Source organism: Ambystoma mexicanum, chromosome 1q (assembly GCF_040938575.1).
Source record: "Ambystoma mexicanum isolate Mex_15411 chromosome 1q, UKY_AmexF1_1, whole genome shotgun sequence".
In the NCBI taxonomy this organism is placed as follows: domain Eukaryota; kingdom Metazoa; phylum Chordata; class Amphibia; order Caudata; family Ambystomatidae; genus Ambystoma; species Ambystoma mexicanum.
The window spans coordinates 514,704,828-514,719,294 of NC_090922.1; the positions used below are offsets into that span (position 1 = coordinate 514,704,828).

Here is a 14,467-nt window from a genome sequence, read left to right on the forward strand (position 1 = left end):
CCGTTGTTAACGGTGCCGATGCGTCCATGACAGCTTTGCTTACCGTGACCGCTGCGCCCGGCAGGGTCAGACCTGTCAGGCATAGTGGCTCCGGCTGGCAAACCCATAGTTTGACAGTCCAGAAACAAGGGTGCCGGTGAGCTTACCGGCACCCTTATTCCCGGACCGCCAAACCTGTCATGAGGCCCAGAGTCTGATATCGGCAAAGTGAGAAAGTGAAATGGGACATGGCAGCAAGAGACGAGTGTTAGAAGTGTGGGGGAAGGCATTGGCTTGCTCTGACTTGTTAAGTCCTTTTCATGTGTTGCTAGGACTTTTAATGCTTTGTGATGACATTCTACTTTTTCATGCCTTTCTAATCAATGTTATGGTTTGTTGTATGTGGTTTCAGGATTGTCTGCACCCCTCACCTACCTCTCCATCGCGTTATCTCACTTCTCCCTGCACCAACACGCTCAAATTTTACAGAGGGGCAAGTGAAACCTACAAATGACTGGACTCCAGAAGTATTTAAAGTTCTTTATTTCCAGGAAATCAACACAAGCTCAACAAAAAAGAATGTATTAGGAGTATCGAATCAAGGTCTCACACCCAGGTCCAGGGTGTTGACCACTCCTTGTCGTGTAGCTAGATGCAGGCTTTCCCAGGTTGCGTACCTTTGGCTATCTACCATAACCGGTTGCCACAAGTGTAAATCCACCTGGACTCCCCAATGTCTGTACAGTACACCCACAGTCTCCTCCACCACGTTAGGTACAGTTGTAACTTCTCAAGGATTTGGAGTTGGGGCCAAAAGTCCCCAATAGTTTTTTGTAACTGACTGCTCAACTCCTGACCTGTGGCGCTGGTCGTCTCTCTAAGGTCTCACTGCTCTCAGCTACCTGTCTGGGTCCCTTACTTCCTCCTGCTTCTGCCACCACCCGGACGCCTATCAGGCTTCCTTGGTGGCTTCATACTCTGGCTGTTTCCAATTTCACTTACTCCAGTTCTCACAGCCTGTCCTTGGGTCCCATCACCTCCTATTACTCAATCTGTGAAACATAGGCAGCAGTCATGTGCTTTCAGCCTGACCACCAGCACTTCTGTCTGACCCTGCAATGACGGATGTGTGGAGGTGGGGCAGGTTGGCATTTCGGAGGTGCAATGTTCTCTGTAGGGCGTGGCCTGGACTTGTATGTTAAGGCTGCTTTTCCTTTGTTGGTGGCCTCTGTTGTGGTGATGGCCATGGGAGGACAGGAGGATGGGGCCGTCTTTGCCCCATTGCTATTCCCCATTCTGAGCTCTGAGGGCATCCTGAATACGCTGGAGGTGTTGTTGTGTGTCGCCGGCTTCATACGTTATAAACGGTGCCAGTGCAACCATGCTCCCGACCCCCATTCTGCCCTATGGGGCAGAATGGGGATCTGGAGGCTGTCCATAACAGCACCTGCGAATGTCCCCTAGCTTAAAGACATTAATGTTCGTCGCTTTCTTTGCTTCCAATTTCAGACTTTCAGGTGAAGAGTGAAGGTCAGCTGAGTCTACTCGCCAGCTCTGGTACCTCTGGTGCTGCATGGGCTCCTGTTACAAGCACTTTTACCAATAATGTCTAAACTTCAGATCCAAACTTGGCTCCAGATTCTGCTCCAGACACTATTCTAGATTGTGTCTCCAGCCAAGACTCCCGATTCCTCCTCTGGCACCTCTCCTGGTGATTGGGAAATTCCAGCTTCAGTCCACTTGGCTCCTGCTCGTCGCACCTCTCATTTCCTGATGAGCTCCTTAATCCTGGCTCCTTCCATAATCCTGGCTCCTTTCCCCTGAAACTCATTCTGACCGACTAGGGGCCTAGGATTTTATAGCTTGGTAGTCTTTCCTCCTGGGCCGGAGTCACTGTAAGGGTGACGTGTTACAAGATTGGTGAGGGGCTGTGATAGGCTGCTACTAATTCTCTTTTGAGTCTGGTCTAGGTTTCAAAGGCTAGAGCAAGCCTTAATTTGGTCTCTTTGGCAACTTCAAATCCACTGCCCTCCCTGATAGCTAGCACAGACTGTCTGAGAGGTGCATAGGTATTCTGATCCTTCAACATGCGAGTATGGAGCAGATAAATAATTCAACAGTGATTCTGGACCCTCTGTGTGTGAAAGAAATGTAGGGTCACTATGGAATTGCAGTTTTGTATCAACGGCGAGTGAAACGCTGTTGGGAGACAATGGGTTGATAACATTGTATTGCTTACAAGTATGCTTGTTGTGAGGAAAACCTCTCTGGGCCTTTGATGTGGTCTCTGCTTTAAAGCATGGCCTCCGCCACAATCCTTGTGGGTCTTTGAACTATTTCTTTGTTGCGACTCTGAATGCCCTTGCAACTGCATGAATGTATTTTCTCTAAAGGACTTTGGGTCTGGATACTGGGAGCTTTAAACTCTTCAGTATGGGGAAGGGGTCTGCATAACATTTTCATGGCCTTCCCAGTATTTTAAACGGAAAGTGTCAACTCTATAGTTTTGCCCATAATGGAGGTCTTGCTTGTCCCCAGGGAGACTTGGCTGAGTCGATAGAAGTTCTTGGGGCATGCCAGGGGTCCTAGTGATTTCCCTTAAAAGGCTAGCATCTTGAGTAAAATTGTCCTTGTGGCTGTACCCCACTATTTGAAGGGGCTAGGTCAGGGTGACTATGGGATTCCCTGGAAACCCCATTTGGGTCCATCACCATCTAGATTGGGACGGTACCAGCCCACTTTGGTCACCCCACTGGATGTCCCTAGAATCAGGGAGGGGACTACATTACAGCAGAGAAAGAAACGTTTCAGGACAATAAGCTTCCAGCATTTAGTGCCCCATGAACACTTAGCGCATATAAAGAAGCAGACTGAAGTAACGTGGCACACCAACAGGTAGGTAAAGATGAAGCTTTATTGCTCAGAAACAGATCCCATGGCCGCCCAGCCACAAGGCCGTTCAAACCGTCAAGAATGTGGAGCCCTGGCCAAGAATAAACACACCAGGGTTCCATTACAACACTTCTCCCCCCTCCTTATTGATGCCACAGAAAGAAACAAGATAAAGAAATTGCACAAACCATAAAAGGAAAAAATTAAGGGAATGGGTAGGTAATGGGGGATAAATGGGAAGAAGGTAACTGACTTCTGTACACCCCACCAGACAGTCTCTTGAATTGACCGGAGGCAATCTGATTCCAGGAATGCAGCCACTACCTGCGGACTCTGCCACTGCACCAGCATCACATTCCACAACACTGCCCCCTTGCCAACACTGGTACCTTTCTGACCTTATGGGTCTTGGGCACTTCCTCATCTCTTTAGTGCAATCTTATGGGAAAAACCATGCAACATGCCTAACTTGTCTTTAAACACAGTAGAGTATTTGCTCCTTAAGTAATTCGCCAATACAGTTTCCTCCGGCCTTATTCGCCTTGCATCCTCCACACAAAACACAGGAACAGCCTTACCAGGGGGTATTTCAATTTCCAAAACTGCTTGCTCCTCCCATCCCAGGACGCTCTCACCCTAGTGTGCTACATAAAACTTCCAATTCGTACTACACCCTTTGAATTCCATTTGAGCCCACTCATACCAGAACTTTGGTAGGTACTTGCCCATAAGCACTGGCGTTGATGTCGACGGCTTTGAGGTTTGATACCTGCTTTTTTTTAACTTTTCTTATATAATGCCAGTGAGATCATGTCAATTTGCACACCATTTACAGTTAACTTTTCCCACGGCCCTTTCTTAGCCGCCCCTTCAACATGTAACAGAACGCCTTGACGCGCAACACAGCTCACATGTCCCACCATACCGTCAGCACTTCCTTCCGCCTGCACCATTCTGAGAACTTGTTTTCCTTGCGCCCCACCACACTCAACATTCAATCTGCACATTCTAGCATAATGCCCCTTGGTATTGCATCTCCTGCACTCCCCTCCCCAGCCTGGACACTCTTTGGCACCCGTGGAGTGACCCGTCCATCCGCATTTTCTGCATGCTTGTCTTCTCAGACACCAAATGACCCTTTGCTCTTCTTATTTGTGTGGTCCACCCTTTTGATTCTATTTTTTTGTCTCTCCACTGCTTTTCTTGGGTGCTAACACAGCCTGCGGCGACTCTCCTTGAGAGATCCTATCGGCTTTCTTATTGACCACTTGTACACTGGTACAGGATTCTTCAATGGCCCTTGCAATCTCGATCACGTTGTCCAACGGAGGATCTCTATCAATCAATAGCCTCTCTCTCACTTCAGCATTGCTCATTTTCATCATCACCTGGTCTCTTATGTACTCCTCCAGTACACCAGTGAATTTGCAAGTGGATATGAGAGTGCGGAAAGCCGTAACATAGGAATCAATTGATTTGCCAGCACCCTGTGCCCTGGAAAAGAAATTATATTGCTCCAATACCACATTTGGCCTTTTCCCAAAATGCCCTCCTAATTTCCTTAGGGCAGCCTCATATAAACTCACCACAGTTTCTCCTTCCCCACCGCTGGGGATTTGTACGTCTTCTCCAGTCTGAATACTCTCAGGCCTTTAGTGCCTAAAAAATTCAAAAGCGCTATCGCCCTCTCATCATCAGTGTACTTGGCACCGCCAGCTGCCCTCAAGTAGACCTTGAATACTCTACCAAGAGGTCCCACAGCACTGTGGGCTCACCTTGTGCTGTTAGAAATGCAGGCGGGAGCCTAGCTTTGCTCTGCTGCATGGTCCCAGAAGGGGCTTGCACTCAATGAGTAAATTGAACTTCATGAGGCTTAGGGCCTGATTCATGGAAGTGTTTTATAACAGTGCAATCCCATAGGAAAGCATTCCATGAATCAGGCCTTTAGTGTTCTCTAGCCCCAGACACTGTTCCCAGAAATGGCCTATACTTAGTGAGTTGGGCCCATTTTGGCTTTGTGCTCCTTATCCCCAGCCAGCCCACTTCGCATGCGACAAACAAACATTTGTGTGTTTTCACAGTAGCAACTGGTCCACACCACAAGGCACCTAGGCACGTGCACTCCTGTGTGCACAAGGACCGGGAGATAAATCAGCATTACGGCAGATGAAAGTAGAGTTAGCGGCACCTTCGTTCCTGGATACACAACGAGGTCGCTAGGCAATGCCAAAATTGCCACCACGCACAGTCACACTTTCCTCTGACCTTCTTGCGCTCTCCCCGCGTATCTCTATGCTGGAAACCGCCTCCTGGAGGTGTGCACCATGGCCCCCTTCCTGAAATCTTTGTGCCACACGGTGGGGGGGTGGGAGGGGAGGGTGCAGCATGGATGCCCGATGGTGCTCACACCATGGTGCCTGCAACGAAGGGTGCAGCGGAGGACACAGCTCACTCTGTGCTGGAGCTACGCTTCAGCTCACTTGCGGCTGGGCATCAACTATCGGAGCGCAGCAGAGGCGGCACATGCATGGGTTTGGAGGTTCCACTTTGTTTTCTTCCTCATCACCAGCGAAGAAACGTGGGACACCAACAGGTAGGTAAAGATGAAGCTTTATTACTCAGAAACAGACCCCACGGCCATCCACCCACCAGGCCCTTCAAATTGTCAAGAATGTGGAACCCTGACCAAGAATAAACACGCCAGGGTTCCATTACAACACAGACTCTGCTCTGTTCCCGGAGCCAAACTCGTGCATACGTGCACAGAAGCATGCACTGTACCATTCCAAGATTTTAAGGCAGGCTTTTAAAGCCATGGTCTGCTTACCGGTATCTGAAGATGGATTTTCATAAACAGCCCTGTGTACCGATCGATTCTGAGAGGCCACCCTATTTTGGTGAACAGGTATAGACACTAATGTCTAGTTAAACTCTGGGGCTTATTATAAGTTTGGCGGTGTGGGGAAAGTGCCAGTAAAAGTGGAAGTAATTCTGTTACCACCACTTTTCCTGCACTACCAAACTACAGGTTTGCCGGTGTGGGTTCACTGATTTACCTCAAAGAGCTGGAGGTAAATCGTGCCCCCACTGGGAAAAACTGCTAGTATTACCGGTGCCGGTAATACAGGCTATTCACCCCATGGAGTCCTATGGAACTCCATGGAATGGGGAATGACTGCCGTTTGCGGCACCTGTAATTTCCCAATAATACCAGGATATCAGATGCCGGTAACAGTAGGTCTGTATCCCACCAAAATTACTGGCAGGCCGGCAAACCTGTAATGACCCCCTCTATCTGGGTAGTGTGACTGAGCAGCAATACTTACACTTAGTACGTGTGAGAGGGGTGAAGGATTCAATGAAGCGCATATGGAGCATTCTTAATAATAACACACTAAAACATTCACTACTATTATAGACGCATTAACTTTGGTGTGCTCTGCAAAGAGCACAAACACATTCTAGAATACAGTTTCAGAATAATGTATGATAGAAAAGCTAGTGCATAAAAAGAACCAGGTAAGTAACCATTAGAGAACTTAAATGTGTAAAATAAAGAAGTTAGAAACACCATACAAAACCCATAGAGTATAAGGTACTGCATCATAAAAAGTCCTTCCATAGCTAGAAAAGAGGGGGCCTAGTGCCCTAGGGTCACAGATCTCAATGAATTTCTCTTCAGAAAGCTAGTAGTGCTTTTAAGAGTCTGAGCAAGAGTTGGCAAAGACAACAGGTAGTTTGTAAGGGTCTTGAAGTTAGAAAATTGAAGAAAAGGTTATTAGCAGACCCTTTCTCAATCCACCCACCTTGGGGAGAGCCCAGGGGAAAGGCTTTGACCAGAACTCAACCAATCAGGGTCTGGCAAGGGAGGTGTAGGCTACGGACTTTCCGCTTGTTAAGCCCTCTGAAGATGGGGTGGAGGAGTAGGAACATATATATTTACTCACCCGTGTACTCCAAATCACTGAGCAACCACTGTAGAAATCCCTGAAATCGCTGCCCCGACCCCCCTTACTTGTGCCTTGGTTCCGATGAAGGAAGTCCAGGGGTCTCGAATGCAGAGGTCACTTTTGGTCTCCGGTTTTGGGTTATGTTTGTCGGCAGCTTTGTGCACCGATGAATAAGAGGGACAGCTGGACATCACTACTGGACTGATGGGTCACCAATCTGGCAACAACCGCAGGGGACCAACAGGACATGATACAGGTAGCGATCAGAGTTGGCCACACTGAAGAAATGGCGGAATTCAACCTGCGTGGTAGAAGCAAAGAAACTGGTCCTGCTAGGCCCCTCTGTGTATTGGGGAGCTGCAAATGCATCTTGTTTCATAAGCCAAGAATCCGCAGAGTCCCAAAAGCTCAATTTGGGACGATGGCTGATCCAGCAAAGTAGCCCAGGAAGAAACTGGTCATCCTAGCCCAGGAAGAAGCTGCTCAGCCCACAGGATTGTTTTGGGACACTTCCAAAGGCTTCCAGGGGCAGGGTCATCAAGCCGGGGGTCAAATTGTTACTAACCGTCCAGGAGTCGAAACACTGACCAGGGCCTTCTGGACATCAGCAAATGAGCAAGACTTCACTAGGACAGATGAAGAAAGAAATGCTGGTTGGCTTCCAACAATGAGTTCTGGGTTTTCAGCAAAATGCTTCTCTTTGTCTGGGCCTTGGCTCCAAAGACAATCTGCTGAATAGCTGCAGGAGTCCCCCTTTTTTATCCAGGATTCGAGCTGGAGTCACCCCTAAAACCACCAATGCTAAGGATCTTCACCAATCAAACTGGCAGGAGCTGTCCATTTCTCGACAGCCTCAGGCCAACATATCTGCCCAGCAACAGACACTTTCGATTGAAGTCCTAGACCCTACATCCAGCCACAAACACATACCACCACATTGACTTAGAAAGCTGGAGCTTTCCCTAGTAAAAGACTTCCGGCCATGAGAGGGCAGGAAGAATGCGAAACAACTAAATGGACAAAGGACAGGTATAAATCTTGTGGCACTGCCGCTTTAGAGTTTATGCTGTATCAATCAAAGTTTGGTGGTAATTTGGCAGTAAATCTGCCAGAATACTGCCCCAATTGATTACCTTTACCGCCACTCTGTTCCGTAGATTTCCCATGGGATTCTTAGCGGTGGTATGGCAGTGTTAGTCCCCATTTCTGGAGTCCATAGGACTCCATGGAGATTTTGGGGGATTTACCACAAGTGGTAATTCTGCCACTGTAAATCCAGCGATTATTCGCTTTAAAGTGGGAGGATTTACCTCCAGCATACTGCTGGAGGTAAATCCTCCACTTCAAGGCAAATCTCAGTTTGGTGGGGCAGTAAAAACAGCAGGAATTCTGTTACCGCCAAACAAAGTAGTGGTAATGAGGTCCATCATACTCTATTGCGCATTAAACAGTAAAGTGCAAAAGTGTACAAGAAAAGAAAAAAGAAAATGGAAGAAAAGTATCTGCTGCCACCAGTCCGACCTGGACGTTTGTTATTAACCAACTAGCGAGGCTAACCGGCGTTGCCCATTTCCTGATCGAGCGGTGTCTCATGTGCCCTGGAGAAAGTTGCTCTTGTCCTCTGGTCGGCAAGTCATGCTGCTGTTTGCTTTTGTGTTTCAGAAACTCTTGATATTGATTTTTGCTTTGCATCAGATGGAGCTTTTCCAAGTGATGTTCGTTTTTTGTGCGGCATGTTTCAGTCACTTAATGGCTTCAGCACATTTGAGAAAATGTCCAAGAAAGATTGATTGTACTCTCTTCTTGTGAATGAATTTTTAGTAAACTGTAACCTTGCCATTTACCATATTTTGGAGTAGCGTGATAAAAAAAATGTAACATTTATTTTTTATTCCCTTTAAAAATACTTTAATAAACATTTTTGAACTGTATACAGTAGTGATACATTTCAAAGGAATAACCAACACATCGACCATTTAGCTTCAGACACTTTTCCAAAATGTGCCTCCTTCTAGTACCTACTGTAGTGAATCGGGGTGAGCATCAGTAAATGGGAGTGAATTTTCTGCATCCAAACAAAGACTACAATCTTGCCCCATACAAATGAGGAATCCATGCAACATTTGGTAGCAGTGGGTTCAACGGTGTGGATTTGTATAGCCGGACAAACATACACACATGCATACATTCAGCTTTATATATAAAGATAAGTTACAAAAAACAAAGTTATGGAGACACGAAGGCCCTCATTACGAGTTTGGAGGTAGCTATGGTGCTATTAGCACCATGGCTGCCTTCAAACCGGGCTCCATTACTGGGTTCCTGCAATGAGGAATAACCGGGTCATGACGACATAGGAGTACCCGGTACTTTCTCCTTGCAGGAATCATTCCCCATTCCCATTTGAGCCCCTGTAGGGCTCAATGGGAATGGGGAGGGAGGTAATAACGGGCAGATTCCAACTGGCCCGTTATTACCTCTCTCTTCCCCTCGCGGGACCCGGAAAGGACGCCTGGTTTTACCAGGCGTCTGATCCGGGTCTCTCAAAGGGAAGCTCGTAATCGGCCCTGACGGAATGAAGGGGGCCGGTCCCGTACCGGCCCCCTTCATTCCGTCAGCGCCAGGGTCATAATGAGGCCCAAAGTGTCCCTACAACACTTCACAGTAAGGTGATGTGTGCAACGAAAAACAAAGACATTTTGAATGGAAAACAGTGTTATCCTGCACTGGTAGTCTTAGGGAATGATCTGTGCCCCGAAAACAGATGATCATAGCAAGGTAAGGGAAGTAAAAAGGCTTCACTTGCCTCCAAACGTCAGAACAGGTTACAAACAAAAGCAAAAGGTTTGATGTCCCATTGATGCCTATGAAGAGAAAGCAGCAAAGAGAAAACATTTCCTAACCCAGTAGTAGACAAATAACCAACCTGATTTACCCACCAAATTGATTTACCCACTAAATTAAGGGGAGCCAGTCCAAATCCCTTTCTCAATCAGGCTGCAGAGTGTGATGAACCCAATGGAGTCATCAGGGATTCCAAGGCAGTGACCTCCTCCCATGATGCCAGGGGATGGCAGCCACTACCTGATCCTGACCCAGTGGGCGGCTACATGAGGGAGGATCACATGAAAGGAGTTAACTACTGGGGAGACATCATGACTTCATTGGACAAGACGCAGTATCTCCCCCTTTCCCATGAGGAAGACCCTCTAACAACCACAACCTTTTTCCATGAGGAAGTCCCTTTAATACCCAAGACCTTAATGGCCTATTGTCAGCTGCTTGTTTTTCCTTTTAGACCAAGTAGAGAAACCTGTTCTTCATCTTTTTCTGGTCAAACCCCCATCAATGACCCAAACACACAAAGCTCTAACACAACACTTTTTGCTTCTGAGGTACCTTTATGTAAAATCACTAAAAACAACGGTTTAAACACCATGTATCCAATGACACCCATGGACTCCAACTCCCAGAATTAACCCAAGTACTGAGACGGGGAGGATGAAGGAGTTTGTGCAAGGTATAAAGAGCTCAAAGCACAACATGAAGTCAGAGGTTTTTTTCAAATTGACCTGTACAAGACATTTAAATAATGCAACCACACTACTGAGTGTGGCAGTGTAGGAGAAGACCGCAGCTCCAATGAGAAGGCTTTCGAATGCGGGAGACACCTACCGGTGTGGCAGAATAGAGGCGTCCACAGAAGCAGAAGGCAAAACAAAGAGCGAGAGCAGGAAGTGCGGTGGATACTCAAGGAGACTCGAGAGAGTTCTCGGCGCTCAGCAGCTTGAAGAAGCAGCCGTCTCCAGACTGGGACCTGAGGGAAGCAGGCATGTGACCACAGAGCCACGAAGGAAGCCGGAAGGAGGTCTGCAGCATCCATAGTGAGAAGCGAACAGCAGAGCCATGCTGCGAGCATGACCAGAGACGCTGGAGAGAACCAGCAAGTCGACCCAAAGCAACTGGGGACCCATGGGCATTCCGGCAACCGTGCCAATGACAATTTGAATGTTTTCAAAGTCCTGATACAGAAATTACAAGAAGTATATTTGAACGCAGATAAGGCAAAGTACAGAATCAAACTCGAATATGAAGTGCAGAAAAGGCAACGTACAGAGCCAAGGCCCAGTGAGATACAAATGCATGTGATGCAAAGTTTGAACAAATATTACCACAGACAGATAGGCCCAGTGCACCACAGTATATTCAGTTTTGGTGATAAAAAGGAATTATGAAACGCACATGAAGACGTGGCAAGAGAAGGATACCAGGCAATTGAAAACCATAAGAAGTCCTGGCAGGGGAGTATAACAGGCAAGTGAAACCACAACAGATGTTCTGCTAGGAGAGTACACCCGGCAGTGAGAATTTTATAGAGTCCTAGCAGGGGAGTATACCAGGCTAGTTGCAAAGCTACAAGGAAAACTACACTGGAACAGTGTTTGTTATCTAAAAGAGACACTTTTGTTAAAGAAAGACTGTTGAAGAACGTGTTCCTCAAACAGGAACACTGTGTATCAAGGAGAGACAAAAAGGCACATCTTAGTGAAAGACATTGCCAGCACATTTCAAGAATCCAGGGGAAGGGAACTACCCTATGGGTCCAAGGACTTTCACCTTCAAAAACATTTAAGTTGGAGCTTTTTTAACTTTTAGTTGTGAACACTTTTTTTTGCCAATATCAGGTTGAAGACATTTCCTTTCACATTTTGTTGTTTTGTTTATAGTGTGAGGGTCAGGATAGGACGATTTGGACACAAGGGCGTCTTTTCAGTTATTGACATCCTGACACAGACAGATCCTTAGTTTTGTCATTTAGGTAGGGAAACACCTCTTTAGAAATAGGGCCAGAGAGGCATTTTCCCAACCCCTTTTGATTTAAAATAAAAGTATTTAACCAAAACATGATGGCTTTTTGTCACGCTTTCATTTCTGACCCCTCACAACAGCGACAGACTCAATCCCAGCCGAACCCAATGGGAGTGGGCTTCAGGATATTTAAACCATGTCCAGTAAAAGTTGGTGTGGTTCTTTGGAGGAAAAATGACTACTGGGGTTTGGAACAAGTTGGCAATTCAGGAGAGAAATGGAAAAAGGAGGCTAGAAAAGAGATTTGGGAGCAGAAATGTCTAGAGACAAGAGGGGGAGAAGGAACATCGAGAGGCTGCAGGAGAAGAGTAGCTACAGGTGGCACTAGATGAGTATTCAGGGAGTGGCAAGAGGAACATATCAGAAAAAGGGTAAAATGAAAATATCAAGTGGTGGCTACAGGAAGGAAATAAAATCAGAAGTTTGAAGGACAGGGCAGGAAGAGAGGATAGTGGCAGGAGGAGAATATCGGGAGGTGGCAGGAGGAGAATATCAGGAGGTGTGAGGAGGAGAATATCAGGAGGTGTGAGGAGGAGAATATCAGGAGGTGTGAGGAGCAGAATATCAGGAGGTGGCAGGAGGAGAATATCAGGAGTTGGTGAGGAGAATATCAGGAGGTCTCGTGGAAAGAATCAGCAGGTACTCGTCTCACAACGACTAGCCCCACACGGGGGATTCACAGCCCTCTTACTTTGTGGGTACTCAACATGATATGTACAAAAGGAAGGATACTAAAGTGCTTCAGCCTATAGTCTAAAATATGGATCTTTACCCGACAGTCGTTTGTTTAAAAAAATAAAAAATTCTAATTTTATTATACATGTCACACCCATAAAACACTAAAATTCATGCCAAAAATAATATAAAAGACAATGTAAAAAACTCACACTGCACAATAATACACATGTAAACACAACTCGTCAATCGTGGAGAAGATCTCAATATCTCAATTACCACTAGTTTATAATCAATTCAATGTGTAAAATTGTGAATAATTCTATTAAAAGATATAGGGCCTCATTCCGAGTATGGCGGTACGGGATTAACGGCACCGGTAAGGATGCCGGTGCCATTAACCCCCTACCGCCATATTCCGAGGTCCCTTAGCGGGTCCCACCAGGAACGGCTGGTTAGACCAGCTGTTCTTAGCGGGACCCGTTAAGGGACCAGGGAGCAAATAACGGGCCCGCTATTAGCGGGCCCGTTATTTGCTCCTTCCCCATTCCCATTGAGCCCTATGGGGGCCCAAATGGGAATGGGGAATGATTTTCTGAATGGGAATTTACAGGGTCTTCCAAGGTTGGAATGACCCGGTAAGTCCCCATTCAGAGACACCGGACCCGGGTTTGGAGGTAGCCATGATGCTACTAGCACCATGGCTACCTCCAAACTCAGAATTACCCCCATAGCCCGACTTGCACAAATTTCTGTCCGAACAGCGAAGTTAATAGATGGACATTCATCAGGGGCATGGGAACTTCTGCTTGTGTGTTTTGTCTGCAGGGCAATGTGTGGAATTGAACTTCCTGGGGCCCTGGTCTTCCTATAAATTCTTGATATGCTTGGATTTGATTTTCCAATTGCTCGGTGGAACCAAATAATCAGGAGGTAACAGCTAAGAGTATCAGGAGGTGGCAGGGGAGAGTATCAGGAGGTGGCAGGAGGAAAATAACAGGAGGTGGCAGGGGGAGAGTATCAGGAGGTGGCAGGGGGGAGAGTATCAGGCGGTGGCAGGGGGGAGAGTATCAGGAGGTGACAAGGGGGAGAGTATCAGGAGGTGACAAGGGGGAGAGTATCAGGAGGTGACAAGGGGGAGAGTATCAGGAGGTGACAAGGGGGAGAGTATCAGGAGGTGACAAGGGGGAGAGTATCAGGTGGTGTCAAGGGGGAGAGTATCAGGAGGTGACAAGGGGGAGAGTATTAGTATCAGGAGGTGGCAGGGAGAGTATAAGGAGGTGGCAGGGAGAGTATCAGGAGGTGGAGGAGGCTGGGAAGAAGGCGAAATACAGTACTAGTGGGCTACTAGAGAACAGGAAGGAACAAGAGGGCAACCATCACCCAAGGCCAGGGGCAGGAGCAAATCCCCATTAAAAGGGATTTACACCATAGTGATAGGAAGAACAAGCACCTAACAATGCATTAAAGGAGGGCCAATACCTGAACAGGAGTAGAGAAGTGTTAAGTAGGGTACAAATCAGGACCCCGTTGAAGGGATGTCATAAGGCCCTCTTAAAACTTCCCGGGAAAAAGTGAGATGTAGAAAACTTGGGTGGCTCTCTCCACATTCAGAAGAGAAGCTATGACTGTTTCTGTAGCTTGGCAGAGATAAAGCGAAGTCACCGAACCTACAGGAAGGATCAAAGGTGGTCACATTCTGAAACTCACAGGAGACAAGTCAGAGGATGTTGCTTTTGGGGATGAGGAACTAAACTGAGTGTCACAGTTGGGGTGATTTTACCGCAGTGGAAAATTTCGAGGGAGAAATGACCGAAGATTATTTGCACTAAATAATCTTCGGTCATTCCTCCCCTGAACATTCCCGATGTGCCCTAAACCCCACCCACACCGCCAACACACTTTTTTTTTCTTTTTTACCTACCTACACCACCAAATAGATACTACAAAATGTCCTACGAACATGTAATCAGTAGGACATTTGGTACCATCTATTTTCAATAATTTGGTGGTGTAGGTCACTTGGATTCAGTCATTTTGACCGAATCTGAGTGTCAGGGAGGAACCCAACCTGGAAGGCTCCTCCGTTGTTGAGCATCCCA

General features: G+C 47.0%; 1 protein-coding gene across 3 annotated transcripts in view; it reads right to left on the minus strand.

Annotated features, from left to right (window-relative positions):
- The window catches only part of LOC138530413 (guanylate-binding protein 1-like), a 1,110,598-nt gene that overhangs the window by 150,520 nt on the left and 945,611 nt on the right, over positions 1-14,467 (minus strand). The gene's annotated exons all lie outside the window — the stretch shown is intronic.